This window comes from Haliotis cracherodii, unplaced genomic scaffold, assembly GCF_022045235.1.
Source record: "Haliotis cracherodii isolate W230 unplaced genomic scaffold, xgHalCrac1.p SCAF_9, whole genome shotgun sequence".
Classification (NCBI taxonomy): domain Eukaryota; kingdom Metazoa; phylum Mollusca; class Gastropoda; order Lepetellida; family Haliotidae; genus Haliotis; species Haliotis cracherodii.
Window position 1 is genome coordinate 55,729,289 of NW_027266343.1, and position 14,447 is coordinate 55,743,735.

Consider the following 14,447-nt stretch of genomic DNA (forward strand, 5'->3'; position numbering starts at 1 on the left):
TCCACTTACTCTATTCTTCTCTTTCCTTTTCCTTGCGTATCCACCCTTCATCCTCCTCGCGTCCGCCGACCCACAACCCCTCCCTCCATCCTGTTGCTTGGTCTGTAAACACCATCCTCGTGTTGTGTTTGCACCAATGCATCACTTTACCATATAAAGTTGACATGACCTGATATAACTGGACTACTGTTACCCCCACCTCATCCCTCTTACCCGCACTCCCAACCCTCAGCCCCCCTCTTCCACCTCTTCCTCCCAACCCCATCCCTCCTCCACCTCTTCCTCCCCAACCCCACAACCCAATCCCTCCTCCATCTCTTCCTCCCCAACCCACAGTCCCTCCCTCCTCCACCTCTTCCTCCCCAACCCCACAACCCCATCCCTCCTCCACCTCTTCCTCCCCAACCCCACAACCCAATCCCTCCTCCATCTCTTCCTCCCCAACCCACAATCCCTCCCTCCTCCACCTCTTCCTCCCCAACCCCACAACCCAATCCCTCCTCCATCTCTTCCTCCCCAACCCCACAACCCAATCCCTCCTCCATCTCTTCCTCCCCAACCCACAACCCCCTCCCTCCTCCACCTCTTCCTCCCCAACCCCACAACCCCTCCCTCCACCTCTTCCTCCCAACCCTATCCCTCCTCCACCTCTTCCTCCCAACCCCAGAACCCTCTCCTTCCTCCACCTCTTCCTCCCCAACCCCACAACCCCTCCCTCCACCTCTTCCTCCCAACCCACTCCCTCCACCTCTTCCGCCTCAACCCCACAACCCCTCCCTCCTCCACCTCTTCCTCCCACAACCCAATCCCTCCTCAACTCTTCCTCTCCAACCCCCCTCCCTCCTCCATCTCCCCAACCCGACAACCCTATCCCTCCTCCACCTCTCCCTCTTGCCCTCGCCCCTCCTTCTTCTCCTCACCTCTGCTGATGACATTCAGTGCAGCATGTTCATGCACTGACTGGAGGCTTGTCTTGTTATGTAACTGAAGTTTCTAGCCATGAGGATGAGTCACTATCGGTCTTCACATATTCCGCCCACACATGACTGTGATGTACCTGCTGGGTATGCATACAACGGCAGTGAAATTAAGGGGTACTGGAGTCTTTAAGGTTTCCTCATACGTGGGGACGCCCCCTTTTACTTGCCACTCCTTGTAAACATGATTTGTAAATTGACCTACTTGATCATTGCTTGCGTCTTGCCATGGAATTCTGTTTGATATAGATTAACAGTTTTTCTGTTCTTTAGATCCTTTAAGTACAAGCATTTTACAGGTTAAAGGCAATAATTTATTTTCGTGTAGATATTTCAGTGTAATCTTACCACAAATGTATCCTAGTTATAGACACAGTATGGAAGTCACTGCCTAAATGTCATTGTGGGAGTATGGGTAGCCCAGTAGGTAAAGTGTTTGCTCGTCCAGGTGAACAACAGGGTTTGACTCCATTAAGGTACAATGGAGGCAGGGGCAGAGCATGGGTCATCTAAGTCGCGGCAATTTGTGTGCAGATTTGCATCCCATGACTGTGGGTTCGAATCCCATTTCTTGCTGGTTATGTTTCTAGGTGTGTCTGCACCATACCCTTGCTTGCGGATTCACCAAACTGATAAATGTCTAACACCTACATCACCTCAAATTTCGCTCCTACATATTGAGGACCTTCTGTTATATAAGTGACATACTGTTCAAAGCGATGTGGGGGCAGTCAGGTAGCCTGGCAGTTAAAGCGTTCACTCATTACGCTGAGGACCTGGTTCCAAGGCAAAGTCATTCTGATTAATAGATTAAAGAAGCTATGAGTGGAACTTTAATGTATAGTCAATGAATGAGAGGTCTTGTCAGTAGTTAAGAAAGGGTAACAGATCTTGTCTGACTCACTAAATACAGGCATTGCGTATAAATGAACTCTGCTGCAGTGCCACTTGTAGCTTAGACATGTATACTGTTATGAGGTCATGTCACATGGGACTCTAAGGAGCTCTTAGGAGCCCTGAGCAGCCTTTGGAGCCCTGAGCAGCTCTTGGAGCCCTGTGCAGCTCTTGGAAGCCTTGAGGAGCTCCTGAGAGCCCTGAACAGTAAGCCTTGAGCAGCTCTTGGGAGCCCTGAGCAGCCCTGTGCAGCTCTTGGAGCCCTGTGCAGCTCTTGGAAGCCTTGAGGAGCTCCTGGGAGCCCTGAACAGTAAGCCTTGAGCAGCTCTTGGGAGCCCTGAGCAGCCCTTGGAGCCCTGAGCAGCCCTTGGAGCCCTGTGCAGCTCTTGGAGCCCTGTGCAGCTCTTGGAAGCCTTGAGGAGCTCCTGGGAGCCCTGAACAGTAAGCCTTGAGCAGCTCTTGGGAGCCCTGGGGACCCCGTGCAGCTCCTGGGAGCCCTGGGGACCCCGTGCAGCTCCTGGGAGCCCTGAGCAGCTTTTGGAGCCCTGAGCAGCTCCTACAAGCCTTGTGCAGCTCCTACACGCCCTGTGCAGCTCTTGGGAACCATGAGGAGCTTTTGGAGCCCTGAGCAGCTCCTACGAGCTTTGTGCAGCTCCTACACGCCCTGTGCAGCTCTTGGGAACCATGAGGAGCTCCTGGGAGCCCTGAACAGTAAGCCTTGAGCAGCTCTTGGGAGCCTTGAGCAGCTCTTAGGAGCCCTGGGGACCCCGTGCAGCTCTTGGGAGCCTTGAGCAGGTCCTACAAGCCTTGTGCAGCTCCTACACGCCCTGTGCCGCTCCTGGAAACCATGAGGAGCTCCAGGAGCCCTGAGCAGGTCCTACAAGTTCTGTGCAGCTCCTGGGAGCCCTGAGCAGCTCTTGGGAGCCATGAGGAGCCCACTCCCCAATGTACCATGTTGTCCTTTAGTCAAGAAGTAGCCTTAGTTAGGTTTCTTTAATAGGTCTTCAGCAACCCATGCTTGTTGTAAAAGGCGACTCTGCTTGTCATAAGAGGTGACTAACAGGATCAGGTGGTCAGGCTCGCTGACTTGGGTGAGGCATGTCATTAATCCGAACTGTGTGGATTTATGTGCATGACGTCAATCACTGGATTCTCTGATCCAGACTCGATTAACAGACTGCCGTCATATAGCTTGAATATTGCTGAGTGCAGAGTTTAAACAACATACAAACTAACAAACAAACTCTGTATGAAAGACAATCTTGTTCTCACTAAACATGTCAAAACAGATTCATCCTTAAGACAACATGACATTTCAGAATGTTTGTTTTTGTGTTCTTTAATGTTGCTCAATATTGCACAACTGGTGCAGGGTGTGAAAGGTTCACTTTGACATTTGGGTGCACAGGATGCACATATAACTGCACCTGCTGTGCTTGCTGAATCTCAGTTGGACGACGCCCCCTCACGCCCACGCCTCATGGCGCTGTGAAATATTCATACACCTCTCGTCAAGAGAACCGAGGGAAGAATTTTACATGAGTTTTAATCTGCTAATGTTTTTATGAAATTTGAATCAGTCACTCTTGTCCATTAGTTCCGATCGTTGCCTGTATGGTCCCTGGAGATTGTACCTCACAAAAAGCAATTTTAAAATGACACTTGAAATCTATTATTTATGTTGGAGTGCTATACTCATGTGGGAGTCGAAATGATGAGAAGTACTTTTGTTTTAAATGTTCTGTGTTCGACCACATTTCCTCTTATTTTAGGGGCGGTTGGGTAGCCTAGTGGTTAAAGCGTTCGCTCGCCACACCGAAGACCCGGGTTCGATTCCCGACATGGGTACAATGTGTGAAGCCCATTTCTGGTGTCCCTCGCTGTGATATTGCTGGAATATTGCTAAAAGCGGCGTAAAACCATACTCACTCACTCACTCCTCTTATTATATGGCTGTTGTGGTCATGTCTTCTAACAGGGTCATTGTGATTCATGGAAAGGATTTGAAGTTATTGTTTTGTACAATTGGGTGTGGCCTTGTGACAAAACAATGGCACTCTTTGTCAGTTTCATAAATTGAAATGCTGTTTTTTTCCTTCAAAGAAGTAGCTGTTCTATTTTATAAATTGTATTAAATATCAGCATGGGTAATAAGTTCATGTGGCACATAGAGCTATGAATTATTACTCCCTCATCAATCGATGTGTTAATCTAATCCTCCTGTGAAGATATGGACTTTAACACATAGAGCTATGAATTATTACTCCCTCATCAATCGATGTGTTAATCCAATCCTCCTGTGAAGATATGGACTTTTACACTGCAGATTCTGCCAGAGATGTGTGCTGCTATTCCTTGTAGCTTTGAAGTTGAGGGGGCTCAGGTGGCCCACTTGTCTGAAGCGCCTAAATACGCTGTGCAGAGTTGCATCCCTTGGGCATGCCCGGAAACTGTGATCGTGGGTTAGAATCCTAGTTCACCCTGATTATGGTGCTAGGTTTTGTCATAGGGTTTCACTAAAGTCGTAAACATCTTGGAGCTGCATATCACTGTGGGCTTTCCTCTCACATTATGCTGACATGCTGTGATATAAGATATAACTGGAATACTGTTCAAAGCAATGTTAAACCCAACTTACTCACTCACTTAAGGTGAGACATTGTTTTTGGCTCCCTTACTGTTCCTGTTGGTGCTGGCGTTCCCATCCTATTCCAAGCCATAACGTGTAAACCAATGTTTCAATGAAACTTGCTCTACGCATTGCTCAATAGCTTAATTTTTTTTTAAGCTTCCATGGAAACAATTTTTACTTAGTTTCAAATAGGGGTAGTGTTTGTTTCCGGGTCATATGTTGAAATCTGTTCAACACATTTCAACAAAACTTGGGATATTCATTGGTCATCAGCTTCGCTAGTACCTATTGCTATTTTGAAATTGTTCTAAGTTTTGTTTGTTATGTTTCTATGGAAACCATTTTGACTTAGTCTAAAACGAGGGTAGGGTTTGTTTCCAGGACATAACTTGAAAACCTTTCTTGATTATTTACAGATCGCCGTCATATAGCTGGAATATTGCTGAGTGTAGCGTAAAACAACAAACCAACCAACCAAACCAACCATAATGCTCAAACTAATGATGTTACTACTGTATGTCTATATTCAATGTGGGAGGTACCAGTCGTAACACTAGGGTCACCTTGTACAACTGTAACTACTGTATGTCTATATTCAATGTGGGAGGTACCAGTCGTAACACTAAGGTCACCATGTACAACTGTTACTACTGTATGTCTATATTCAGTGTGGGAGGTACCAGTCGTAACACTAGGGTCACCTTGTACAACTGTTACTACTGTATGTCTATATTCAGTGTGGGAGGTACCAGTCGTAACACTAGGGTCACCTTGTACAACTGTTACTACTGTATGTCTATATTCAGTGTGGGAGGTACCAGTCGTAACACTAGGGTCACCATGTACAACTGTTACTACTGTATGTCTATATTCAGTGTGGGAGGTACCAGTCGTAACACTAGGGTCACCTTGTACAACTGTAACTACTGTATGTCTATATTCAGTGTGGGAGGTACCAGTCGTAACACTAGGGTCACCTTGTACAACTGTTACTACTGTTACTACTGTATGTCTATATTCAGTGTGGGAGGTACCAGTCGTAACACTAGGGTCACCTTGTACAACTGTTACTACTGTTACTACTGTATGTCTATATTCAGTGTGGGAGGTACCAGTCGTAACACTAGCGTCACCATGTACAACTGTTACTACTGTTACTACTGTATGTCTATATTCAATGTGGGAGGTACCAGTCGTAACACTAGGGTCACCTTGTACAACTGTTACTACTGTATGTCTATATTCAGTGTGGGAGGTACCAGTCGTAACACTAGGGTCACCTTGTACAACTGTTACTACTGTCTGTCTATATTCAGTGTGGGAGGTACCAGTCGTAACACTAGGGTCACCTTGTACAACTGTTACTACTGTATGTCTATATTCAGTGTGGGAGGTACCAGTCGTAACACTAGGGTCACCTTGTACAACTGTTACTACTGTATGTCTATATTCAGTGTGGGAGGTACCAGTCGTAACACTAGGGTCACCATGTACAACTGTTACTACTGTATGTCTATATTCAGTGTGGGAGGTACCAGTCGTAACACTAGGGTCACCTTGTACAACTGTAACTACTGTATGTCTATATTCAGTGTGGGAGGTACCAGTCGTAACACTAGGGTCACCTTGTACAACTGTTACTACTGTTACTACTGTATGTCTATATTCAGTGTGGGAGGTACCAGTCGTAACACTAGGGTCACCTTGTACAACTGTTACTACTGTTACTACTGTATGTCTATATTCAGTGTGGGAGGTACCAGTCGTAACACTAGCGTCACCATGTACAACTGTTACTACTGTTACTACTGTATGTCTATATTCAATGTGGGAGGTACCAGTCGTAACACTAGGGTCACCTTGTACAACTGTTACTACTGTATGTCTATATTCAGTGTGGGAGGTACCAGTCGTAACACTAGGGTCACCTTGTACAACTGTTACTACTGTCTGTCTATATTCAGTGTGGGAGGTACCAGTCGTAACACTAGGGTCACCTTGTACAACTGTTACTACTGTATGTCTATATTCAGTGTGGGAGGTACCAGTCGTAACACTAGGGTCACCTTGTACAACTGTAACTACTGTATGTCTATATTCAGTGTGGGAGGTACCAGTCGTAACACTAGCGTCACCTTGTACAACTGTAACTACTGTATGTATATATTCAATGTGGGAGGTACCAGTCGTAACACTAGGGTCACCTTGTACAACTGTTACTACTGTATGTCTATATTCAGTGTGGGAGGTACCAGTCGTAACACTAGGGTCACCTTGTACAACTGTTACTACTGTATGTCTATATTCAATGTGGGAGGTACCAGTCGTAACACTATGGTTGTCTTGTACAACTGTTACTACTGTATGTCTATATTCAATGTGGGAGGTACCAGTCCTAACACTAGCGTCACCTTGTACAACTGTAACTACTGTATGTCTATATTCAATGTGGGAGGTACCAGTCGTAACACTAGGGTCACCTTATACAACTGTTACTACTGTATGTATATATTCAGTGTGGGAGGTACCAGTCGTAACACTAGGGTCACCTTGTACAACTGTAACTACTGTATGTCTATATTCAGTGTGGGAGGTACCAGTCGTAACACTAGCGTCACCTTGTACAACTGTAACTACTGTATGTCTATATTCAATGTGGGAGGTACCAGTCGTAACACTAGCGTCACCTTGTACAACCGTTACTACTGCATGTCTATATTCAGTGTGAGGTACCAGTCGTAACACTAGGGTCACCTTGTACAACTGTTACTACTGTATGTCTATATTCAATGTGGGAGGTACCAGTCGTAACACTAGCGTCACCTTGTACAACTGTAACTACTGTATGTCTATATTCAGTGTGGGAGGTACCAGTCGTAACACTAGGGTTGTCTTGTACAACTGTTACTACTGTATGTCTATATTCAATGTGGGAGGTACCAGTCGTAACACTAGCGTCACCTTGTACAACTGTTACTACTGTATGTCTATATTCAATGTGGGAGGTACCAGTCGTAACACTAGCGTCACCTTGTACAACTGTTACTACTGTATGTCTATATTCAGTGTGGGAGGTACCAGTCGTAACACAAGGGTCACCTTGTACAACTGTTACTACTGTATGTCTATATTCAATGTGGGAGGTACCAGTCGTAACACTAGCGTCACCTTGTACAACTGTAACTACTGTATGTCTATATTCAATGTGGGAGGTACCAGTCGTAACACTAGCTTCACCTTGTACAACTGTAACTACTGTATGTATATATTCAATGTGGGAGGTACCAGTCGTAACACTAGGGTCACCTTGTACAACTGTAACTACTGTATGTATATATTCAGTGTGAGGTACCAGTCGTAACACTAGGGTCACCTTGTACAACTGTTACTACTGTTACTACTGTATGTCTATATTCAGTGTGGGAGGTACCAGTCGTAACACTAGCGTCACCTTGTACAACTGTTACTACTGTATGTCTATATTCAATGTGGGAGGTACCAGTCGTAACACTAGCGTCACCTTGTACAACTGTTACTACTGTATGTCTATATTCAGTGTGTGAGGTACCAGTCGTAACACTAGGGTCACCTTGTACAACTGTTACTACTGTATGTCTATATTCAATGTGGGAGGTACCAGTCGTAACACTAGCGTCACCTTGTACAACTGTTACTACTGTATGTCTATATTCAATGTGGGAGGTACCAGTCGTAACACTAGCGTCACCTTGTACAACTGTTACTACTGTATGTTTATATTCAATGTGGGAGGTACCAGTCGTAACACTGGGGTCACCTTGTACAACTGTTACTACTGTATGTCTATATTCAGTGTGTGAGGTACCAGTCGTAACACTAGGGTCACCTTGTACAACTGTTACTACTGTATGTCTATATTCAATGTGGGAGGTACCAGTCGTAACACTAGGGTCACCTTGTACAACTGTTACTACTGTATGTCTATATTCAGTGTGGGAGGTACCAGTCGTAACACTAGGGTCACCTTGTACAACTGTTACTACTGTATGTCTATATTCAATGTGGGAGGTACCAGTCGTAACACTAGGGTCACCTTGTACAACTGTTACTACTGTTACTACTGTATGTCTATATTCAATGTGGGAGGTACCAGTCGTAACACTGGGGTCACCTTGTACAACTGTTACCAGGTTTTATCTTCCTAACAATGTATTATTATTGTTATTATTAATTTTTTTTAATGTATCTATCTCATTAGGTGTTAAATAGATGTAGGTATATTTTTTATTGTTTAAACATAAAAAAAGAATTAAAAATAAATAAAAGTCAAATGGTTTACTAAAAAATATGAAAGGTTGCCAAAGTACTAATTATTTACAATAAATACGAAGGTAAAATAATACATATGCAGTTTTAAAATCCTGACTCAGTTTCCTTGTGCATGTAATGAGATTAATATTTATCACAAGATTGAGAGGGTTTTGAATTTTAGTTTTATTTTCCTGGAAGTGAAAGAAATATTTTTTGAAGTCAATATGAATGTAGCTTTAGATCACAGCAAAGTACCCTTATAACAAGACATCAGACCATGCCACTTAATTTGTCAGAAGCCATGATTTCTTCTTAGTGAAGAAAACTGGGTCAGTGTTTGAACAAATGATACCAGTCAAGAGGTTTGACATGAGGTATCCAGAATGTCATGATTAATCAAGGATGTCAAATATGGAATTTGTCGCTGAAAAAAATGGCTACCTTTTTAAAATGCCCAAATTTAATATCCTGTCTGCTTTTAGAGAATGATTTGACAGCATGACAGCTTAAAGTCACATCAAAGAAGCATGCTGTCTCTTCTAATAAAATAATTATTTTATCATCTGACTGACTGTATAAATTGTATTTTAAACATTTGATTTAAATAATAATGAGATTTGAAAATATGAGAGACATTCAATTTTTACAATTGTTTTGAGAATAAATTGACATATTGCATGGTTGAAAATTTATTCGTGGAAGTGGAAGGGTCCTTGTCATGATCCCATATTTTAATTTTTTATTCAATTCAGTATTTGACATTACAGAGTTATACATGGAGTAGCACGTCTTGTAGCATACTTGTTAGGTATAGGTTACCTATACAGCAGACAGCAGGTCAGCAAGTTTAAGTTCGCTACAGGTGTCCATCAAAGTTTACACATGGTGAAAACCGGCAAATATTTGCCATATTTATTAATTAAGTGTGGAGCTAAATCCTTACAAATTGGTTGTGTAAAAACAAATATATATTTAAAAAAAAATTTCATGATCCCATATTAATCAGATGGTGGTTCCTAGATGCCAGGGGGCACGGGTGGCCCAGTTGTCTAAGGCGCCACGATTCGCTGTGCAGAGTTTCGTCACTTGGGCACGCCAGAAACCTATGATTGTGGGTTCGAATACCGGTTCGCCCCAATTATGTTTCTAGGTTTGTCAGCACCATACCCGTGCTCGTGGGTTTCACCGAAGTGGTAAACGTCTGAGACCGGCATCACTTTGGGCTTTCCTCCCACATTAAGCTGACACACCGCGATATAACTGGAATACCGTTAAAAGCGGCGTTAAACCCAACACACTCACTCACTCACTCCTAGATGCCAATGCTACATGGGAAAACCTCAATGTTGCCCTTTTCAACTTTCAACTCTGCTTTGATAATAATGAAAACACAGAGTTAAGACAAAACATTTTAATTGATATCAAAGCAGATTAATAAAAATACTCCAGGGCAGAAATTGAGATTATCAGTTGAGTGATATCCTATTATCTCTGGTTGCTTGTTCGTGATAGTAGTGAAGAAAGGTGGGGACTTTATCGGTCGGTTTATCTGTTATACTCACACACGTGGGCATTACACGCAGCTGGTCAGGGGCAGGTACGGAGGTGGCGGTAATTCACTCACGACCGAGTACCTAGCATCCAGTTTGTGATGGTTTATTTGACTTAAATATAGAAACTCAGAGGGAAGTGAAAAGAAGTGGGATCCTTATCTGCTAATACATCTCTCTGCCTCCCAGTGTTGGTACAAGGATCTCCCATGTCCTGTGCTCGGGGATATTGTCTTGTTGATGCCATGCGATATAATCATATATACTCAACGATCGTATATCCTTGTTGATGCGGGGGCACGGGTTGCCCAGTCGTCTGGGGCCGTGAATCGCTATGCAGAGTTGCATCCCTTTGGCACGCCAGAAACCTATGATTGTGGGTTTGAATCCTGGTTCGCCCCAATTATGTTTCTAGGTTTGTCTGCACCATACCCGTAGGTTTTACTGAAGTGGTAAATGTCTGAGACCTCAATCACAATGGGCTTTCCTCCAACATTAAGCTAACATGCCACGATATTAGTGTGATAATGTTAAAACTGGTGTTAAACCCAACTCACTCACTCATTCCTTGTTGATGCCATGAGATAAAATGATATATGCTTAACTTGATGCCTGACCTTGATCTGTTCTCTGTGACATCACACCTTGATTCTCTCCTCTGTGACATATCCATGTCACTCTCCTGTCCTCAGTAACATATCCATGTCACTCTCCTGTCCTCAGTAACATATCCATGTCACTCTCCTGTCCTCAGTGACATATCCATGTCACTCTCCTGTCCTCAGTGACATATCCTTGTCACTCTCCTGTCCTCAGTGACATATCCTTGTCACTCTCCTGTCCTCAGTGACATATCCATGTCACTCTCCTGTCCTCAGTGACATATCCATGTCACTCTCCTGTCCTCAGTGACATATCCTTGTTAGTCTCCTGTCCTCAGAGACATATCCTTGTTACTCTCCTGTCCTCTGTGACATATTCTTGTTACTCTCCTGTCCTCAGTGACATGTCCTTGTTACTCTTCTGTCCTCTTTGACATATTTTTGTTACTCTCCTGTCCTCAGTGAGATATCCTTGTTACTCTCCTGTCCTCTGTGCTGTGACATATCCTTGTTAGTCTCCTGTCATCAGTGACATATCCATGTTACTCTCCAGTCCTCTGTGACATATCCATGTTACTCTCCTGTCTTCTGTGACATATCTGTGTTACTCTCCAGTCCTCTGTGACATCCATGTTACTCTCCAGTCCTCTGTGACATATCCATGTCACTCTCCAGTCCTCTGTGACATCCATGTTACTCTCCAGTCCTCTGTGACATCCATGTTACTCTCCAGTCCTCTGTGACATATCCATGTCACTCTCCAGTCCTCTGTGACATATCCATGTCACTCTCCAGTCCTCTGTGACATCCATGTTACTCTCCAGTCCTCTGTGACATCCATGTTACTCTCCAGTCCTCTGTGACATCCATGTTACTCTCCAGTCCTCTGTGACATATCCATGTTACTCTCCAGTCCTCTGTGAAATCCATGTTACTCTCCAGTCCTCTGTGACATATCCATGTTACTCTCCAGTCCTCTGTGAAATCCATGTTACTCTCCAGTCCTCTGTGACATATCCATGTTACTCTCCAGTCCTCTGTGACATCCATGTTACTCTCCAGTCCTCTGTGACATCCATGTTACTCTCCAGTCCTCTGTGACATATCCATGTTACTCTCCAGTCCTTTGTGACATATTCTTGTTACTCTCCAGTCCTGTGACATATCCATGTTACTCTCCTATCCTCTGTGATATGTTCTTGTTGCTTCAACATCAATCCTTCAATGCCCTCCATCACCCACGCGAGGAGTCCTCCATCACCCACGAGAGGAGCCCTCCATCACCCACATGAGGAGTCCTCCATCACCCACGCGAGGAGCCCTCCAACACCCACATGAGGAGTCCTCCATCACCCACGCGAGGAGTCCTCCATCACCCACGCGAGGAGTCCTCCATCACCCACACGAGGAGTCCTCCATCACCCACACGAGGAGTCCTCCATCACCCACACGAGGAGTCCTCCAGCTCCAACCTTACAGGACTGTGGCAATCTCATCTCTGATTCCCAACATGACCAGGCAGTGATACTGGTGCTATTTATAGATCTGGCATCATTGTCAGACTTAACAAGACACTGCAAGGGGGATCTGTGACAGTTGTATCTGCTGCCGTAGTAGTAGCGTAGTTGCTGTAGTAGTAGCGTAGTGGCTGTAGTTTAATCAAACCAGCCATGACACGGCAGCAGGGCTGGTGAAGACGACTACCATGGCGGAGTTGCACCAGGAGTTCTGTATTCAGCTTTCACTGATGAAGGAGACAGTTTCCATGACCCAGTAAATGAAGCAGTTACATGTGGATCAGCCTGTCTATGAGTCATGGAGCAGATGTATTGATTTGTTTCTTAGTCGTCTGGATTTGCGGGAAAACTGCCCAAACAACTCCTTATTCTTTTGACCGTTCGTGATAATTATGTGAAATGTCTTTCCTCATTTGGTCAAAAACTGAAGATGACCTTTGCCGATGTACGACAAATGTTATCCATGAATACTGTACGAAGCCTCTCTGTAATCCATTGAGCGGATTTACCTACAACTACCTCCATATATGTAAAAATATATTTGATAAAATTCTAATACATGAATATTTAAACAATAATAACAGATTCCTTTTTTAGATCATTTGCTAAAAAACCTGTTGACAACAATTCAAAACCAGTGACATGTTCAGTGCAATGATGCAACTATGTCCCACCCACCCTGTTTTCAGCCAATCAGGAAACAGTAGACCACGAGTCAGCCAAACTCGTTTTACATAATTGCAAAATATATTGCTTGGTTAGCCAATCAAAAGCCATTGAATCAGTTTATTTTTTAATTTGATAATATGTAGACAAGGAAATCTTGTACAAACACTTTGAAATTTAATCTCACATTTTATAAAATTGTCTTTGAGTCTACATATGCATCTCCGTTACCTACCTACCTCCGTCTGTCAAAACAGCAGGTCTGTGTCTGTATCTGCCTTTCTTCCAAGCATCCAAAAGGGCTTGCGTTGCGTTGTGTTGCGTCTATTTGCCACCAGCATCGTGTGTTCAAATCCCCTATTTGCTTTGTGGTTCATCCTCAAATAATATATAAATACTGAACTTTTCAAAGCAACGCTATATTCAACTGTACTCTTCGAACACAAGAAGCTGATACTTAGCTTCACTGATACCCATATTGCTGTCCCCCACCGTGATATTGGTGTCCCTCACCGTGATATTGCTGTCCCCCACCGTGATATTGCTGTCCCCCACCGTGATATTGCTGTCCCCCACCGTGATATTGCTGTCCCTCACCGTGATATTGGTGTCCCCCACCGTGATATTGCTGTCCCTCACCGTGATATTGCTGTCCCCCACCGTGATATTGCTGTCCCCAACCGTAATATTGCTGTCCCCCACCGTGATATTGGTGTCCCTCACCGTGATATTGGTGTCCCCCACCGTGATATTGCTGTCCCTCACCGTGATATTGCTGTCCCCCGCTGTGATATTGCTGTCCCCCACCGTGATATTGCTGTCCCCCGCCGTGATATTGCTGTCCCCCGCCGTGATGTTGCTGTCCCCCGCCGTAATATTGTTGTCCCTCACCTTGATATTGTTGTCCCTCACCTTGATATTGTTGTCCCTCACCGTGATATTGGTGTCCCTCACCGTGATATTGGTGTCCCCCACCGTGATATTGCTGTCCCTCACCGTGATATTGCTGTCCCCCGCTGTGATATTGCTGTCCCCCACCGTGATATTGCTGTCCCCCGCCGTGATATTGCTGTCCCCCGCCGTGATGTTGCTGTCCCCCGCCATGAAATTGCTGTCCCCCACCGTGATATTGCTGTCCCCCACCGTGATATTGCTGTCCCCCGCCGTAATATTGCTGTCCCCCACCGTGATATTGCTGTCCCCACCGTGATATTGCTGTCCCCCACCGTGATATTGCTGTCCTCCGCTGTGATATTGCTGTCCCCGCCGTTATATTGCTGTCCCCCGCCATTATATTGCTGTCCCCTGCCGTGATATTG

General features: G+C 44.6%; 1 protein-coding gene across 2 annotated transcripts in view; it reads left to right on the forward strand.

The window, feature by feature from the left end:
- Positions 1-14,447, forward strand: part of LOC139452193 (protein FAM53A-like) — an 81,646-nt gene that overhangs the window by 64,028 nt on the left and 3,171 nt on the right. The window lies entirely within an intron of this gene.